Below are 18,831 nucleotides of genomic sequence, written 5' to 3'. Positions count from 1 at the left end.
TCCATGTAATCATTTAACTGGGATGATCTGGATTTACTGCACAATGCTGAATGTGTCCTTACAGTACAGGGAATAACTCTCTCTGTGTTCCTGTAGAGAAACTCTGGGTTTGTGTGCTGACGAGCATCACTCACAGTATGATACAAAGGCTCACTCATACCTTTCCACACATGTGACAAATTCAAAAAGATGCTGAAACCTTTAGAACATCATAAACTACACATTGTTGTACTCTTTTAGGATGGAACAGCTTTCAGATTTATTTACTCTTAAAGGATAAAAGATGTTTTTAAGAATTTTGCATTCAAGAGGAGAATGTTTAAATAAGTCATGTAAATGAGAATTTCAAAGTTGGTGGCTGCAGTATATACAAATTGGTGTATCTCAAAAATAAAACTATGAAGACACTCAAAATTAATTTGGAAACTGTTTTATGCAACTTTTTTACATTTACAATTTTCAGGGATGAACCTCTGAAATTACTTTAACTAGAAATTTGTGTAAAAATACCACTATTGCAATTTATGTAGTTACTGATGACTTAATGCATACATATGATTAAAATTTGGGATATAATGGTTGTATTGATGTATAGCAACTTAAAATACTCCCAGAAATGGCACTACAACATGTAAAAATATAACGATAAGCTCAGGCGGACTGGGTTCTTTAGTAGGTCTAAAGGGTCAAACTGCGTCCTCACATCATGAATATGAAGGGTTGTAGTGGGAGAAGGTGGTGTGAAATCCTCATAGCTGTGGAGTGAGGAGGGGGCTCCTGTGGGTGAAGTCTTTGATGGTGGTGATGGCTCTGTGCTGGTGGGAGTGGGGAGGTGGGGGGATGATGGACCAAAGTGTCTCTATTGTTGGGGAAGGTGGAGGTGTCAAGGCTGCTTGATGTCTCATCAAACCAGCAGTAAGAGTCGTTGAGGGTGTTGGCCAACAGCAGGTCGTCAGTGGAGTGGGGCTGTGTGCTTATATCCTTACTCTCATTTCCCTTAGCGTATCTGTAACATGCAAGTTCTGTCGGTGCTGTGCTACTGGAAACTGAATTTCCATCACACTATATGTTGTGATGATCTCAGTTCAGTCATGGTGTGTTCTGCAATCCTGCTGAATTGTGTTCCAGTCCCATCGACTGTGTATGAGCGTACAAACAGGCGTGTGGCGGGGATGAATCGGAATGTCTTGAGCCTCAGCATCACATCATCACAGTGGGTGTCAAAGTAATACTCGGGCAATTCGGAGTCTGGCGAGTCTGAGAGGGCCCATGCTTGCATGTCTCCCTCTGAAAATGAGAACAATAACAAGATAGTAGTAGCCCCTGTCTCACTCTTAGTTCAACATTCCGAAATCCCGAATAAAATAATCTCATCAACCCGTGAAAGAAACCCCAGTAGATGCGTAAAAACTATTTAAATTAAAACTAGTGGTTTGATTAAAGGAAACACTTGTGAACAAGCTGACATTACCCATTCAGAAGAAATTCCCACTTGTGCCGTTTTTAAAATAAAATGCATGCATCGCTGCAAGCTGAGATATTGTCAGAATTATAAAATTAGTGTGATTAAAACACTATTACCAACACTTTTGACTAGATGTAAATAAAAAGCATCCCCTCTTTGTTAAGGTGCACTGTGAAGCAAAACGGCTTCCACTTCGCCCGCAAAACAAAGAATTGATTTTAAGAACACATATGTCTGCATAACTGAATGTTGAGATACACCGAAGTGATAAAAATAGTTTAATTAAAAACCGTATAGTTTGTTTAAATTAAAACCCAGTTAAAAACACATAAACTAATACAGGGAGTGCAGAATTATTAGGCAAGTTGTATTTTTGAGGAATAATTTTATTATTGAACAACAACCATGTTCTCAATGAACCCAAAAAACTCATTAATATCAAAGCTGAATGTTTTTGGAAGTAGTTTTTAGTTTGTTTTTAGTTTTAGCTATTTTAGGGGGATATCTGTGTGTGCAGGTGACTATTACTGTGCATAATTATTAGGCAACTTAACAAAAAACAAATATATACCCATTTCAATTATTTATTTTTACCAGTGAAACCAATATAACATCTCCACATTCACAAATATACATTTCTGACATTCAAAAACAAAACAAAAACAAATCAGCGACCAATATAGCCACCTTTCTTTGCAAGGACACTCAAAAGCCTGCCATCCATGGATTCTGTCAGTGTTTTGATCTGTTCACCATCAACATTGCGTGCAGCAGCAACCACAGCCTCCCAGACACTGTTCAGAGAGGTGTACTGTTTTCCCTCCTTGTAAATCTCACATTTGATGATGGACCACAGGTTCTCAATGGGGTTCAGATCAGGTGAACAAGGAGGCCATGTCATTAGTTTTTCTTCTTTTATACCCTTTCTTGCCAGCCACGCTGTGGAGTACTTGGACGCGTGTGATGGAGCATTGTCCTGCATGAAAATCATGTTTTTCTTGAAGGATACAGACTTCTTCCTGTACCACTGCTTGAAGAAGGTGTCTTCCAGAAACTGGCAGTAGGACTGGGAGTTGAGCTTGACTCCATCCTCAACCCGAAAAGACCCCGCAAGCTCATCTTTGATGATACCAGCCCAAACCAGTACTCCACCTCCACCTTGCTGGCGTCTGAGTCGGACTGGAGCTCTCTGCCCTTTACCAATCCAGCCACGGGCCCATCCATTTGGCCCATCAAGACTCACTCTCATTTCATCAGTCCATAAAACCTTAGAAAAATCAGTCTTGAGATATTTCTTGGCCCAGTCTTGACGTTTCAGCTTGTGTGTCTTGTTCAGTGGTGGTCGTCTTTCAGCCTTTCTTACCTTGGCCATGTCTCTGAGTATTGCACACCTTGTGCTTTTGGGCACTCCAGTGATGTTGCAGCTCTGAATATATGGCGAAACTGGTGGCAAGTGGCATCTTGGCAGCTGCACGCTTGACTTTTCTCAGTTCATGGGCAGTTATTTTGCGCCTTGTGTAACAACCCTTTTGGGTCATAGCACCACTAGGGGGGGGGGGGGGGGGGGGTTGCCCTACTATTGTAGTAGTTGTGGGAGTCTCCTAGTGGGTGTGTGTTGTTAGCGGCATCCATTTCCATGCTGCTCATGTTCTTTTTCTCTAAGAAACCTTACTGTTGTAACGGCCTGGCGCCTGCGACTACCGATCCCCGCACATATATGTACGGACAGAGTGGAGCCGTGGAGACCTGGCTTGTATGGTGTATTGTTGCTGACACCAAATAAAGGTCTGTTATTGGATTTAACCGACTGGCTTCGGGTATTTCAGCTAACCTCCACACCACATGCCTGCTGGACCGGCTAGCCGCTCCCGCCTCGCCAGACTGCTGTTACACTTGGTTTTTCCACACGCTTCTTGCGACCCTGTTGACTATTTTGAATGAAACGCTTGATTGTTCGATGATAACGCTTCAGAAGCTTTGCAATTTTAAGACTGCTGCATCCCTCTGCAAGATATCTCACTATTTTTGACTTTTCTGAGCCTGTCAAGTCCTTCTTTTGACCCATTTTGCCAAAGGAAAGGAAGTTGCCTAATAATTATGCACACCTGATATAGGGTGTTGATGTCATTAGACCACACCCCTTCTCATTACAGAGATGCACATCACCTAATATGCTTAATTGGTAGTAGGCTTTCGAGCCTATACAGCTTGGAGTAAGACAACATGCATGAAGAGGATGATGTGGACAAAATACTCATTTGCCTAATAATTCTGCACTCCCTGTATAATTTTGATGTGTGTTGGCGCTGTAATAAATAGCTTGATCACAGCTCTTTCTGTGTTGCAGACTTTATTTACCCTCCCACTGTGAACATGAATTGAATATTCAGAAGACATTTGTTTAAATACTTCTAGAAATCTGAGCTGTTGTGTCCTTGGATTGTGTGGTAATAATATTAGAGCTGGCAATCTTTCTTACTGAATCTCTACTGTGAGTCATGTTACCTGAGATTAATTCTATGTTTACCTGACAGCCTGGAGAAATGTGCTGTGTGAAGGATGTAAATCAAATCAGATCTTAACTGCTTACATTTAAGGAGCCTGGTCATATTTAATTGTAATATGAATATGATTTTCTGATTGCTGATTCCAAGAGAGTCTTTGTGGAAATCCTGTTTGGCTTTTTGTCATTTTAATTCTCTTTTCTGTTTTCCAGAACAGTTCTCCACAGTCACTGTCCACATGGGTCAGTGGGACCAAGCAGCACTCTGCTAATGTGGGACTCTGACCAGCAACATGCAGCAAGACCCAGACAGCGTTTTCTATCTCCCAGCTGGAGTTTTTTGTTTGTCTGTGACTGCAGAGTCAGATCTTTGTTGAGCTTCACACTTGCAGAGGTGAGTCAGTTTGCAGAGATCCCTCCCACCCTGGCTTTCATGTGCTAGATTTCTTATGTGAAACAGTAATATTTCACTGACTGCTGCTTATACCACAGGTTAATACACTCTACTGATCCCTGATGGGAGAATCATCACCTCTGCCAGCAAAGAAGCCTGGTGGATGTTTGTTTACAGTCTGATGATGCGACATCATGCTCTGCATCTTCAAAGTTTGTCTCTTGATCATCATTCATACACAGTTATGTAAAGTATGCTCATATCTAGTAGAGCAGGGCAATATGGCCCAAAATATTTATCACGATATATATTTGAAAATTTGCGATAACGATATAAATGACGCTATAAATGACACTCGACAAAATACTTTACAACTCCACAACTTTATTAGTGCAAAAACCCCATTAATGTGTTTTCACTTAAACAAGCAGCTGTTTTTTATGTGCATTAAAGTTATATAAAAATGTAACAGTGCAAATGCAAATTCCTCGCTGACAGTTTAACCAAAAGGCATTTCCAGTGGAAATTGGCTGACATATCCTCAGCATAACCATGAATAATATCCACAAAACTTAAAATGAGGTTAAACACACACAATGCAGTAATATTACGTTGAAGCACCGTATCACTGCGAGGCTCCGACTATGGTAGCCGTAATGCTCCAACAGTCCATCAAGCAGTGCGGCTGCATAGCTCAGCAAAGTCATACTAAAACATTTTTGGCAGATTTTTGAGCGCCGTGTGCCACCTAAAATCTGTTCAGAAAGGCAGGTTATCCATATTCGGTATTTTCATTTTTCTTTTAATCATTGCCTAACATTATAACGGTATGATATGGCCCAGCCCTAGTATAACTGGGCCAACCTGGTAGTCTTCATTTATGGAGGCTGTTGGAGTCTGAATGTTGGATGTTGTGTATCTCATGTTCTCTGGGCTTTGTTGTCCTCAGTCTCTTTGCAGGATCAGAAAACTTTCACGGTTCTGGGTCAGTTTGATAAAGTATTTTGAGTTGTTATGTTTTGGTGTGTTTTTGCATTATGGATTGTTTTCTTATTCTCTTGTAGTGCTTGTGCTGATGATGATGTTGATGATGATGATTAGAGTTCCATGTTTCTGTTCATTCGTGTTTCAGGATTTGTGTCTCATGTTCAGCATTGAGTTTCATGTGTTATATTCTGTCTGTGTCACGGTTCTGGATCATTCTGACCCAGCTTCTTCAGTTCTTTATATTTTGGTATGTTTCTTTAGTGTTGATTATTATCTTAGATTAAGTGCCGCATCTTCTGCCTCTTTGTAAGTTGTTTCTGGTTTCCTGTTTTACTTTGGAGGTTCGTATCTGGTGTCAGTGTGTTCAGTTTACTATTCCCCTGTCTCGTCAGCTGTGATTTCTCCCAGGTGTGTTCACCCTCCTGTGCCTCATCCCTTGATTACTGCCGTGTGTATATTAGTCCTGTGTTACCTTTGTTCTCTGTCGTATCGTTGATGTCTACTCATCTTCAGTCTGCACTCTGTTTTTGGTCAGTGTGTGTCTGCCCATTAGCTTGTATTTCTCCCAGGTTAGTTTGGTCCACTGTTTACCGGCAACTTGCTAATAAAGCGGTACTTTGAGCTCTACCTCGTCTCACTGAAACCTGCATTTTGGGTCCTCTTCTCCTTGCCTGCCGGTACGCGAACATGACAGTCTGCCTCTCAGTGTCAGGTCTGCGTCTTTGAATAAACCACCTTCACACCTCAACAAGTGCCTTTAAAGGTGTGTAAGAAACTCTGTAAACAATGTTTATCTTGCACTCAGACCGAAGTTTGATCATTATCGCACAGGTAGATACACACAGTGTGTGAAATTACCGATGTAATGATGGCTTTATTTGTAGGAGAGCGAGGGGTGGTGTGAGAAAGTCTGGACCAACTTTGTGTTGAAAGTTTGAGCTTTGAGAGGCTAACTAGCCGTGCTAAGCTAGCTCGGTGACAGGTCATGGCTGCAGATAAAAGGCTTTATTGACAGGTGTGATAATCCTTTATATCACAACATCATTCTCAGACAGGTGACAGGAACATGCAATGAAGTGGACACCTATATCTGCTATTGTTGCCAAAGTGTGTCAATGTTAACTGAAGCTGCGAGTCCCAGTTCTGCCCTGGTCCTCCTCCATTAGGACATGCCTAGAAAAACCTCCGTTTGGAGGCATCCTTGTAAGATGCATGAACCAGCTCAGCTGGCATCTTTTGATACGGCAGGACTCTAAGCCTAAATCATAATATAAGATGAGTAACAGTATGGTGGACATTAGGTAAGGCTGCACTTTTTGCAGCGATCTTGTTTAGAAAAGTATTTTTGTATCAGTAATATGTTTTCTTTTTGTCTGTTAATAATCATGTTGAACTGCACATGATTATTTGCAGCTAGCAGGTTGTTAATGCTATCCACCAAGTCTAAAAACAGCATGTTAATACTTGGAGATCCTGAAGGCTGCTTCAAAAATGATGACATTATATTTTAAATATTTGTTCAATTCAAATGATCTTTTCCTCTCAAAGAAATCTACTACATGTGTAATTTTTGTGTCATGTGTAATTTCCATTGCAAACATTAATCACAGTTAAATTAAGAGGGGATGGCAATAAAAACTCCAGTGATACCATCAAGTACACGGCAATTTCAGTTGTGGGACGATCGCACTGCGTTCTCCGGGAGTCCGGACTCCCGTGTGAACTTACAAAGTCTGGACAAGTGACGACTGGAGTACGGACTCGCATACATGAGTACTGAGAAACAGCCTGACAGTCTGCAGTCTATGAACTAACATCAACTAACTCCAACTAACAATGTTAGCTCTGTAGCAAGCAGCCTTAATGAATAGTAATAGAAATCACACAGCAATAGTACATCAAAGATACTGAAGTTTTGGCCGTCCCATTCTTCTTATGAAGTGGTGTCGGAGTTTCCAAGTGAGGAATGATTTCCTGCCCGTGCACTGCTGGCTCTGGGTTCATTGTGTAACTGACACCACCAGCAGGACGCTTGCATTAGAGCCTTTATTATGTGTTTTGTTTTGGTTTCTGGTAATCAGAATCAGAGAAACTTTATTAAACCCTGATGGAATTTGAGTAAAAAAAACAAAAATAAATAAAGTGGGCCATGAGTCATGCTCGAAACAGCGATATGCATGCAACATGTGATATATGTGTACATGCTCATCCAACTGAGCTAAACCTGCACCTGAACTTGTCTAATCACCAACATTGGAGAAGGCATAGAGTGGGGACAACCTAAGTAGCCTATAATATATAAAACAGGAAAAGACCGCCGTGCATTTATTTCAACAAAGTAACTGTATTCTGATTACCACCTATGTAAACGTTAACTGTAACGGAATAGTTTCTCATATTGTGTATTTTAAATATGTCAGTACATGTATTCCATTACTCCCAACACTGACTACATCTCTGCATGTTGGAACGTTTTCAGTTGATCATTTAAAGCTATTTCTGCTCCTAGTCGTCCATTTTTGCAGCTGGGACCTAACCCAAATGTTTCCTTAGGAGTGTTTTGGGAGAATGTGTTCATCCATTCAGGACAGAAAAGGACACTTGGATAATCTGTGCTGAGGAGCATTAAACTGTTCTTGATACATCGAGAGCTCCTTCAGACACAGCAGCCTTTTCACTCTATTTAAATATGTAAAGATTAAAATGTTGTCATTTCTTTGTAAAATGTTCCCTAAAGATAATGTTACTTGTAATCTATTATTTCAACACTAAATCAAACCCAAACATTCCTTTGATTTCTGTTGTGTCTTCAGTTTCCCAGCATGCTCTGGCTGTGGTGGTGGAGGTATATGAGGGGGAGACATCTGTCCTCTTGCACTATGTTTACAAAGGTTCGATACCTGAGGACAATCCCACAGTGATGTGGACTCGCAGTGACCTCAATCCCAAATCTGTCCACCTACAAGGAAAAGGAGGAGACGATCTTAAAGGGCAAAACCAGCGCTACAGTGGGCGCACATCAATGAGTCGTTATGCATTAAACACAAAAGACTTCAGCCTCACTCTGAGGAAACCCAAACTGACTGACAGCCGTATTTACACCTGTTCCATCAGTGCTGGAGGAGGAGAACAGATACTGAGTGACATCCAGCTGCAGGTCAAAGGTCAAACCTGCTGCATGAAAGAGTAAAAGTCAGTACAGTAGATGAAGCTCAAATAGTCCCAAAAGCAACAAGAAAGCCAAGTTTTTTCTGAATAGTTCTGAAAGTCTTTGTAGGAGCCATGAGTTGCTCTTTTTTGACTGTGTTGGTTTAAATGGACTCACTGTATTGGTGCACGGGTGTGGGGCGTGTCTCATGGGTGTGTTAGATGATAAATGTGGTTGCACTCACCTGTTCACCGCACCTGATGTTGATGAGCAGAAAGGTAGGGTGAGCATGAGGCAAAACCTTCTGTTGACCGCAGCTTGAGCGCAGCTTGAATGCTTTTGATAGATTTTGACTGTAACTTGATGTTTTTTGTATATTTGTGCACTAATTTTTATATTTTATATTTTTATATTTTTAATTTTTATAATATTTGTGCTTCCCAAATACAAGCAGTATATTAAATGCCCGACCAGAGAGGAGAGGACATTGGATCACTGCTACAGCACGATCAGCGGGGCCTATCGCGCGGTACCCCGCGCTTCACTCGGACTTTCTGACCACGTCATGATCCACCTGATCCCGGCGTACAGATAGAGGCTGAAGCTCTCCAAACCTGTCGTGAGGACTAAAAAACTGTGGAGCAACGAGGCTGTGGAGGAGCTTCGCACGTGTTTGGAGACCACAGACTGGGACACAATGAAGGCTGCTTCTAACAGCTTGGACGAGTTTACTGACACTGTCACCTCCTATATCCACTTCTGTGAGGAGAGCATTGTGCCATCACGCACCAGGGTGAGTTATAACCATGACAAACCCTGGTTTACTCCTAAACTCAAAAAGCTGTGGCTGGAAAAGAGAGAGGCATTCAGAAGCGGAGACAGGGACTGCTACAGAGAGGCCAAGTACAGGTTCACTAAAGAAGTGGACATTGCTAAACATCAGCACTCTGAGAAGATGCAGCAGCAGATCTCAGAGAATGACTCGGCCTCTGTGTGGAAAAGTTTTAGGAATATCACCAACTACAAGCCTAAAACCCCCCACTCCACTGATGACTTGCTCTTGGCCAACACCCTTAACGACTTTTACTGCCGTTTTGACGAGCCATCAAGCAGCCTTCACACCTCCAACGGCCCCAACAATAGAGACACTTTGGACACTCATTCCCCCACCTCTCCCCCCTTCACAGAGCCATCACCAACACCTCACCTACAACACCTCCCTCCACACCACACACCAAGGAGGATTTCACACCACCTTCTACCACCACAACTCTTCATATTCATGAAGCAGATGTGAGGAAGCAGTTCAAGAGTCTGAATGCTGGAAAAGCTCCTGGCCCAGACGGTGTGTCTCCTGCCACCCTCAGACACTGTGCAAACGAGCTGGCCCCAGTGTTTTCTGGCATTTTCAACTCCTCACTGCAGGCATGTCATGTGCCTGCCTGCTAATCCCTGTCCCAAATGACTACAGACCTGTGGCTCTGACATCTGTGGTCATGAAGTCATTTGAGCGCCTGGTTCTCTCCTACCTCAAGACCCTCACGGCCCCCCTCCTGGACCCCCTGCAGTTTGCATACAGAGCCAACAAGTCTGTAGACGACGCTATCAGCATGGCTCTACACTTCATCCTGCAGCATCTGGACTCCCCAGGAACCTACGCCAGGATCCTGTTTGTGGACTTCAGCTCTGCCTTCAACACCATCCTTCCAGACCATCTCCAAGGCAAGCTTTCCCAGATGAATGTGCCTGATCCCATCTGCCGGTGGATCACTGACTTCCTGACGGACAGGAAGCAGCATGTGAGGCTGGGAAAGAATGTCTCGGACTCCCGGACCATCAGCACCGGCTCCCCTCAGGGCTGTGTTGTTTCTCCTCTGCTCTTTTCCCTGTACACAAACTGCTGCACCTCCACCCACCAGTCTGTCAAGCTAATCAAGTTTGCAGATGACACCACCTTTATTGGACTCATCTCGGACGGGGATGAGTCTGCCTACAGGAGGGAGGTTGAACGTCTGGTGTCCTGGTGCAGCCACAACAACCTGGTGCTGAATGCCCAGAAGACAGTGGAGATTATTGTGGACTTCAGGAAGCACACAGCCCCACTCCCCCCCATCATCCTGACTGACACCCTCATCACCTCTGTGGACTCATTCCGCTTCCTGGGTACCACCATCACCCAGGACCTGAAGTGGGAGCCCACCATCACCTCCGTCACAAAGAAAGCCCAGCAGAGGATGTACTTCCTGAGGCAGCTGAAGAAATTCAACCTGCCAACACGGACGATGATGCAATTCTACACTGCAATCATCGAGTCCATCCTCACCTCCTCCATCACCGTGTGGTACGCTGGAGCCACTATCAGGGACAAACAGAGACTGCAGCGTGTTGTGCGCTCTGCTGAGAAGGTGATTGGCTGCAGACTCCCATCTCTGCAGGACCTGTACACCTCCAGGACACTGGGGCGTGCAGCTCGGATCAGAGCTGACCCTTCTCACCCTGGACACAGTCTGTTTGACCTGCTCCCCTCAGGCAGGAGGCTCCGGTCCATTCGCACCAGAACCTCTTGCCACAAGAACAGTTTCTTCCCCTCTGCTGTTGGACTCATGAACAATAACCATATGACTGTTCCCACCACTAATACATGACCCTACGCTGTGTTCACTGCATCATTTCATGTTTGGCACTGATCACCACCTGCACTCATGTACATACGTATCTATCCTCTTAGCACTTTTAATTCTTATTTTTATGTCTATTTAAGAGTTGTATAACAGTATGTTTGCACTAAGTACCGCAGCAATTTCCTAATGTTGTAAACCTGCTCAACATTTGGCAATAAAACCCTTTCTGATTCTGATTCTGATTTTTGCAGCTGGGACCTAACCCAAATGTTTCCTTAGGAGTGTTTTGGGAGAATGTGTTCTTGCATTCAGGACAGAAAAGGACACTTGGATAATCTGTGCTGAGGAGCATTAAACTGTTCTTGATACATCGAGAGCTCCTTCAGACACAGCAGCCTTTTCACTCTATTTAAATATGTAAAGATTAAAATGTTGTCATTTCTTTGTAAAATGTTCCCTAAAGATAATGTTACTTGTAATCTATTATTTCAACACTAAATCAAACCCAAACATTCCTTTGATTTCTGTTGTTGTGTCTTCACAGTTTCCCAGCATGCTCTGGCTGTGGTGGTGGAGGTATATGAGGGGGAGACTTCTGTCCTCTTGCACTATGTTTACAAAGGTTCGATACCTGAGGACAATCCCACAGTGATGTGGACTCGCAGTGACCTCAATCCCAAATCTGTCCACCTACAAGGAAAAGGAGGAGACGATCTTAAAGGGCAAAACCAGCGCTACAGTGGGCGCACATCAATGAGTCGTTATGCATTAAACACAAAAGACTTCAGCCTCACTCTGAGGAAACCCAAACTGACTGACAGCGGTATTTACACCTGCTCCATCAGTGCTGGAGGAGAAGAACAGAGACTGAGTGACATCCAGCTGCAGGTCAAAGGTCAAACCTGCTGCATGAAAGAGTAAAAGTCAGTACAGTAGATGAAGCTCAAATAGTCCCAAAAGCAACAAGAAAGCCAAGTTTTTTCTGAATAGTTCTGAAAGTCTTTGTAGGAGCCATGAGTTGCTCTTTTTTGACTGTGTTGGTTTAAATGGACTCACTGTAGTGGTGCACGGGTGTGGGGCGTGTCTCATGGGTGTGTTAGATGATAAATGTGGTTGCACTCACCTGTTCACTGCACCTGATGTTGATGAGCAGAAAGGTAGGGTGAGCATGAGGCAAAACCTTCTGTTGACCGCAGCTTGAATGCTTTTGATAGATTTTGACTGTAACTTGATGTTTTTTGTATATTTGTGCACTAATTGATGCCATAGGCCAAGTTGTAATTTGGCATAGTAATTAGTGCAGCCATTGTGAGTTGCAGTTATTTGTTTGTGCAGTCTGTGCATTTGTTTAATAGTTAATCCCCTGTGCTGATTTGTATATTGGACAGTTGCATGTGGAATAAAAGGAGCAAATGTTACAGAAGTGTATTTTATGCGTTTATTGTTGCGCGCCATCTGTGTCCTCATGTTCAGCCTGCCGCAGCCTTTGGTTGGAGGAGCCGCAACAGTCTTGATTAACCTAACAGAAAGATTTCCAATGGACCAAACCTTAAAATGAAACAACAAACATGAGCAGGAAAGTAAACTAAAATAAGATCTTACTGATACAGCCTCTGTGGTATATGGCATTGCATTCTTTTAGGTGTGCAGAGTTGTTTTCTCTTCTCAGGGAGACAAATGTCAGTAGACTTTTTACATATTGTCCATGATGGAAAAACTCAAGATTTCTTTTAAAACACTGAAACATTCATTATGATCCCTCAATTGTCTGTAGCTGTAGCAGCAGTTCATAAATTCCAGTTTAGTTACCACTCAAAGCAAAGAGTAGTGAGCCACATTAGTGAAGTCAGAGGTCAGAAATGCAGAAACTTGTCATTTGCCATGAGTGTGACTGCTATTGGTCCTATATTTGATATTGTGGTTTCTTGTCCTTTCAGATCATCACGTGGAGGTGAAGGTGGAGGAAGGCTCAGAGTCTGTCACCCTGCCCTGCAAAACAACACCTGACCTGCCTGAGAACACCAGAGTGGAGTGGACTCGCTCTGACCGTGAACTCTTGATAGTTCAGGAGTATTCAAACAAAGGTGGCAAACTTATGAAACAGGACAAGTTTTACAGAGACCGAACAGAAATGAATGAAGACCTGCTGAAAACTTCAGTCTGACCCTGAAACAGCCCACAGAGAGACACAGGAGGATACATCTGCACCATTTACAGGGACAAAGACATCCTGAGACAGAAAGTAGTGCTGCACTATGTCAGAGGTCAGAGCTGGTGGACAGTGGCTCAGATTAACTTCACAATTCAAAGGTCATAATTTATTTATTCATTTATTTTTTGTTTCTCCACAGAAAAACTTCCACTTTGGGCCACAGCTGTCGTAGTTCTTCTTGTTCTTGTGTTTTTTGGGGGTCTCACATATAGTTTTCAACACTATTTCATGTCAGGTGAGTCTCTTGTATGGAACGCCAGGACTGCCATAATGAATTAATTAAATACACCATTAAATAATTAATTAAATGTGGCAATAATTAATTATTATTGGAATTAATTAAATAAATAGTTATGACACATGTAATTAATTATTGACACATTTAATTAATTATTTAATTATATATTTATTTCATTTTGGCAGTCCTGGCTCTCATCATGAATTAATTTTATCTGTCAGACTCACCCATCAAACTCAGGGGGCTTGTGACCTGCTGATAAAAGATGAACGACAGTCAGAAATATACTGAAACTCTAACAAAGGAAGAGGTTAAGAGTAATTCCGGCTTTTCCTTGCATGTTATGTAGCTGATACCTGCTGTCTTGTGTGGTCTCCTGGTTGTCTGGGCTGTTGTCAGCTGCATGAGTGTTACTGCCTGCTACACAGATTTCCTCAGACGGACGTGATCTGACATTACATCTGTTAGTCTGACGTCTGTCCGCAGTCGAAGACTCTATGACTGAAGCAAAAATGTCTTTAAACGCCGCCAGAGAGCGTTTGACAGTCTGAGGAGTGATCAGTGACTTTGCTGTCAAAGGAGGCACTGGAGCTCCTCCTAGAGGTTTTAATGAAACTGCCGTGTTGCCATTTTTGGGAAGAGCGAGTCTGGGAGATTTGCTCTGTTTAGACGGTTTCTTCCTTTCTTTTTTAGGTTCAGGCCTCTTGAAGCTGCTGAGGCTTTGAGGACATGTTCTCCAAATCTTCAGCTACGTTGTTGACATGCCACCATCCGCCCAGGGCTCTCCTTCTCCATTTGGCTGAATCTGCTTCCGTCAGCCGCTCCTTAAGTCGACTTTGCGACACGGGCACTTTTGGTGTGACTGATAGTTTTCCAATAGGATCGTGCTGATATCAGTCTGACTCTGAAAAACCCCACACAGGGAAACATTGGGAGAGACACATGTTACGTCTGGAGAAAGGGAGACATAATCAGATCGAAAACAGTGATGTTAAAAGTAACAGTTTCTCAGGTGCCATTGTCTAGATAATGAACTTTGGTTTTATTATATTAATTTCCTCTTTATGATAGAATGAACTTTAATGTCCTCTTGTTTAACCTTCACCCAGGAGTACCCGAAGCTAGCGTGCAGCTAGCAGGCTGCACTCTGCTGGGACAGGACAAAGGACAAAGGCATTATGTTGTTTTTTCTGAATCTTTGGTTTTTATTTAGCCTTTTCTCTATTTTTTTTTCAATGAGTCTTAGCTGCACACTGCCTTTGAAACACATGTTCAACAAGAAGCCACAGAAACCTTTATCACATTAAAGTCTCATTGTTTCTGTACAGATTTTCATGTATTCTCATGTGTTTGGCTCCCAGAGTGTCGATTCCTCCTCCTGTCTCATCTTCCTCTGTTCTGTGTTACCTGGTCTTTCAGAGTACTGTTAGGGTGATATTCTGCCAAGTGTGAAGTTGATGAGCTTCACAGTTACAACAGGTTAACATTTCTGAATAACATGATGAAAGTACAAGCATGAACATTTTAAACATGTTTTTATATTTATTTATATTTCAACAATATGTTTGAATGTTTTAATCCAGCAGTTTAAGGTCGGGCTCAGACTAAAGTCTGTGCTAAGACGACACCATTGCAAAATGTTCATGTTGTTTTTCAGAGGTGGGCTTTCTGCATCATTACCCTGTTGCATAATCTGAGTGAGCTAAAGGGCATGAACTGATAGCTTCATATTCTCCTTCAGGATTATCAGACAGGGAGCAGAATTCATGTTCATCAAGTGAGACAAATTGTCCAGAAGCAGCAAAGCAGCCCAGACCATCACACTACAACCGCCATGTTTGACTGTTGGTATGATGTTCTTTTTATGAAATGCTGTTATTTTCAGTGCAGATGTAAGGGGACTAAGACTTTCCAGAAAGATGAGCCTTTTGTCTCGCCAGTGCACAGATTATTTTCCCAGAAGACTTGGGGATCATTGAGATCATTTTGGCAAATGTGAGATGAGCCTTCGTGATCCTTTTGGTCACCAGCAGTTCTCGTCTTGGGATTCTCCTGGTGTTTGAGGATGGAAGCAGGGTTCCTACAACTTCAGCAAAGTTAGATTTAAGACTTTTTTTGTCACTCAATATTTAACAATAACAAAAAAAAAAACTTAAATTAAGAGTTAAATGTATTAAGAGTTATAGACTAAACAGGGGTTAGAGGTCAACATGTTGAAATTTGCGTGTGATCAGTGATGAGGGGTTTCTGTATTACCCCTGACATGCTATTTATTTTACAGTCAGCAGACTTCAAGTCTGAAAGACTTTCTTCAAAACATACAACATGCCTCATACACACTTACACTGCTGCTTTTATCCATGATAATTCTGGCTCACAGACAGGAAAACAGAAAATCATGTCTTTGAATGTTTGAGACATTTTAATAACAATTAGTCTTATTCTGAATTTTCATGGATCTGATCTGAAGTCTGAGGTGTTTCTTTGGATGATGTTAAAGACGGAGTACTGTCTCCTCGGTAACCTGGACCTCTGAAAGTTTAGGTTTTTTCTTACTAACATTAAAAACTGAAGAAAACCGAAGTTTTAATTTAACGATTCAGAGTCAGTATTTTGAAATCTTAAAATGTAAATTATGAACCTGCAAATCACCAGAATCGGTTCACTTCTATTACATCATCTCTGGTTAGGTCCTGTCAGGTTACAGCTAAAAATCTAACACAAGACCTGGTCTGAATCAAAATCAGTACCTTCCTCCTGATTTATGTGTTTATTTATGTATATATGTATGTATTTATGTATTCTAGTCTTTCCCCCTGTCCTCTGCCCTTCTATCCTCTCCTCCAGGCTGTCCTCAGGCCTGTAAGATGCTGCTGTCATGTTGTCGGTCAGCTTCTTTCTGAAGCAAAGATGAAGATCAGAACTAAACACACAGACAACACACTGGTGAAACTGGAGCTAAAGAAAGACCAACAATTCAAAATAATGAAACATTGAAAACTCACAGCAAACAGAACTTGGAGTAATCCAGTAAGACTGGAACTCTACATGCTGAGATAGCAAACAAATCAAGAACTAAAACACAGATCACAAAGTAGAAATCAACATTATCAATAAAGACAGAAATCAGAGATTCAACTATATCACGAGGCTTCAGATGCACTTTTAGAATATTGTTGAAGAAAAAAATGCTTACAATTATTTGAAGTATTACTATACTTGTGCTGTTTTCTTCATCCTGCAAAGCTGTTCATGTTCAACATGACTGATGAACAGATCCACACAGTCATTCAGTTTGTTTGGAGGAAGCAGCTCATCTGAGGTCATGTGAATATCAGCAGGTTTCAGTGGAGCTGATTTAACTCTTTGGTCCAACAGAGCAGCTCAAACAGAACTGTAGAGATGAGCTGTGTTGATCCTGAGGACTTAGTGATGTGTAGAAATAATGAAACCTTGATGTGTGACAGTTTCTGAGGCTCCAGGTTGAAGATGTGTTTTAAATCCGCTGCTTTGTTGAGTCATATTGTCCTACAAAAAAACCGATCCTGACAGAAGACAGGATCTGTGATCAGAACTCCTTGAACTCTCTAATGTTTCATTTTAGGTCCACAAACACTTTCAGCAGTAAGTAGATCCACACTGACAGGAGACATGACTGTGAAGCAGCACCATCAGACTCTGATCGTCTCCAACATCTTTAAAAACTGCTTTGACTTTTTAGATCTCTGTCCTGTTACCTCCTGCTGTGGTCTGCTTCTCTCCTTCAGCTTTCTCTATAACTCTGCTGCAAACTGCTGCTGCTGCCATCTGTTTAGCTCACGGTGTGTTTGTGTCCTCTCAGTCTGTCAGGTGGAGGTGGAGGAGGGGGCGGAGTCTGTCCAGCTGCCCTTCAAAACCACAGAAAACCTGCCTGAAGATGTTAGAGTGAAGTGGAGGGACAGATACAACAGGAAGCTTCACGTGTATCAGAACGGCTGGAGGCCTGAAGAACAGCACCAGGTTTACAGAGACCGAACGAAGATGGATGAAGACCTGCTGAGAACTGGAGACCTCAGTCTGACCCTGAAACAGCCCACAGTGAGTGACAGTGGGAGATACAACTGTGTAGTTGACAGCAGGAATATCTACAGATACAAAATGGTGCTGCTTAAAGTCAAAGGTTTGTTTATTTGTTTCTATCTGACTGTCTTGTGATTTGAGTTTGACTTGTTAGAATGATTATGTTGGATTATGTTTCAACAGCAAGCAAACTAAATCTAGTTTCAACCAGTCTGGGCATCAACAAGTGGGAAAATTAGATTTATGAAACTGACTTAGTAGCCTTGATACTGTTTTATTGGTGATACTTTAACGCAACGTTTCCATAAATTTAATTTGCGACTACTCTCACTTCTACAATCATCATCATACACAGACACTAATAACTGGAGCTCCAGGTACCACAATTTACATTAGCAACAGCTTAATCTTTAAGTACCTTCTATCCATTTCTTCCTCTTAACCGGGGCAGCAGCCTAAGCAAAGAAGCCCAGTCCTCCCTCTCCCTCCCCAGCCACCTCTTCCAGCTTGACTGGGGAGCACCAAGACGTTCCCCGGGGCCTCCTTCCGGTGGATATATGCTCAAAACACCTCACCCAGGTTAAAACTCATTTCCACCACTCGTATCTGCAGTCTTGTTCTTTCAGTCACTACCAAAGCTCACGACCACAGGTGAGTGTAGGGACATACATTGACCGGTTATTTGAGAGCTTCACTTACATTCAGCCACATTCCAGTGTGGGTCAGTGATGCTCTTTGATTCTGACAGTCTGGAACAATGAGGTTGTACATTTTCTTCTCACACGTAATTCTGATGTGAATAAAAGTTAGAGACTTTTAGTGTCCATGAAGGTCTCTGATGCCTTAGATCCTCTGAACTGTGACAGAGGTCTCACTCTGGAGGAAACTCTCAGCACTTTCCAGCAGCTCCTCCATCATGGAGGACGTTCCCTCACTGTAACAGGTGGAGGAGAGAGGAAAGGAAGCACAGGTGGATCCTCTGAGGAAGAGGAGCGTTCCTAAAAACCACATGATCACATGACCAGAGGGGCGTGGCCCTCAGTGGTAGTAATAAAGGAACAGTCCACATGTTCCACTTTGAAGGCTCATCTCCAACAAAGCAGACCTGTGATCACTTTAACTCAGTATTGATGGATTGTTTGCATTTGTCTTTGTTTCTCTGGCTTTTCTTGTGTGTCTGTGTGTCTTTGTTGGATAGAGTCAT

At 42.4% G+C, this 18,831-nt stretch overlaps 1 long non-coding RNA gene across 1 annotated transcript; it reads right to left on the bottom strand.

Moving 5' to 3' along the window:
- Nucleotides 1-16,370: 16,370 nt before the first annotated feature.
- LOC134616000 (uncharacterized) lies at nt 16,371-16,862 on the bottom strand. Its single transcript, XR_010091381.1, has 3 exons — nt 16,765-16,862; nt 16,574-16,619; nt 16,371-16,467 (listed from the first exon to the last, which is right to left on the bottom strand). It is a non-coding gene; the product is annotated as an uncharacterized LOC134616000 (long non-coding RNA).
- Between the last annotated feature and the right edge of the window lie 1,969 nt (nt 16,863-18,831).

This window comes from Pelmatolapia mariae, linkage group LG3_W (assembly GCF_036321145.2).
Source record: "Pelmatolapia mariae isolate MD_Pm_ZW linkage group LG3_W, Pm_UMD_F_2, whole genome shotgun sequence".
Classification (NCBI taxonomy): domain Eukaryota; kingdom Metazoa; phylum Chordata; class Actinopteri; order Cichliformes; family Cichlidae; genus Pelmatolapia; species Pelmatolapia mariae.
Note: the sequence above shows the minus strand (reverse complement) of the source record. Positions and strands in the feature narration are given on the sequence as shown.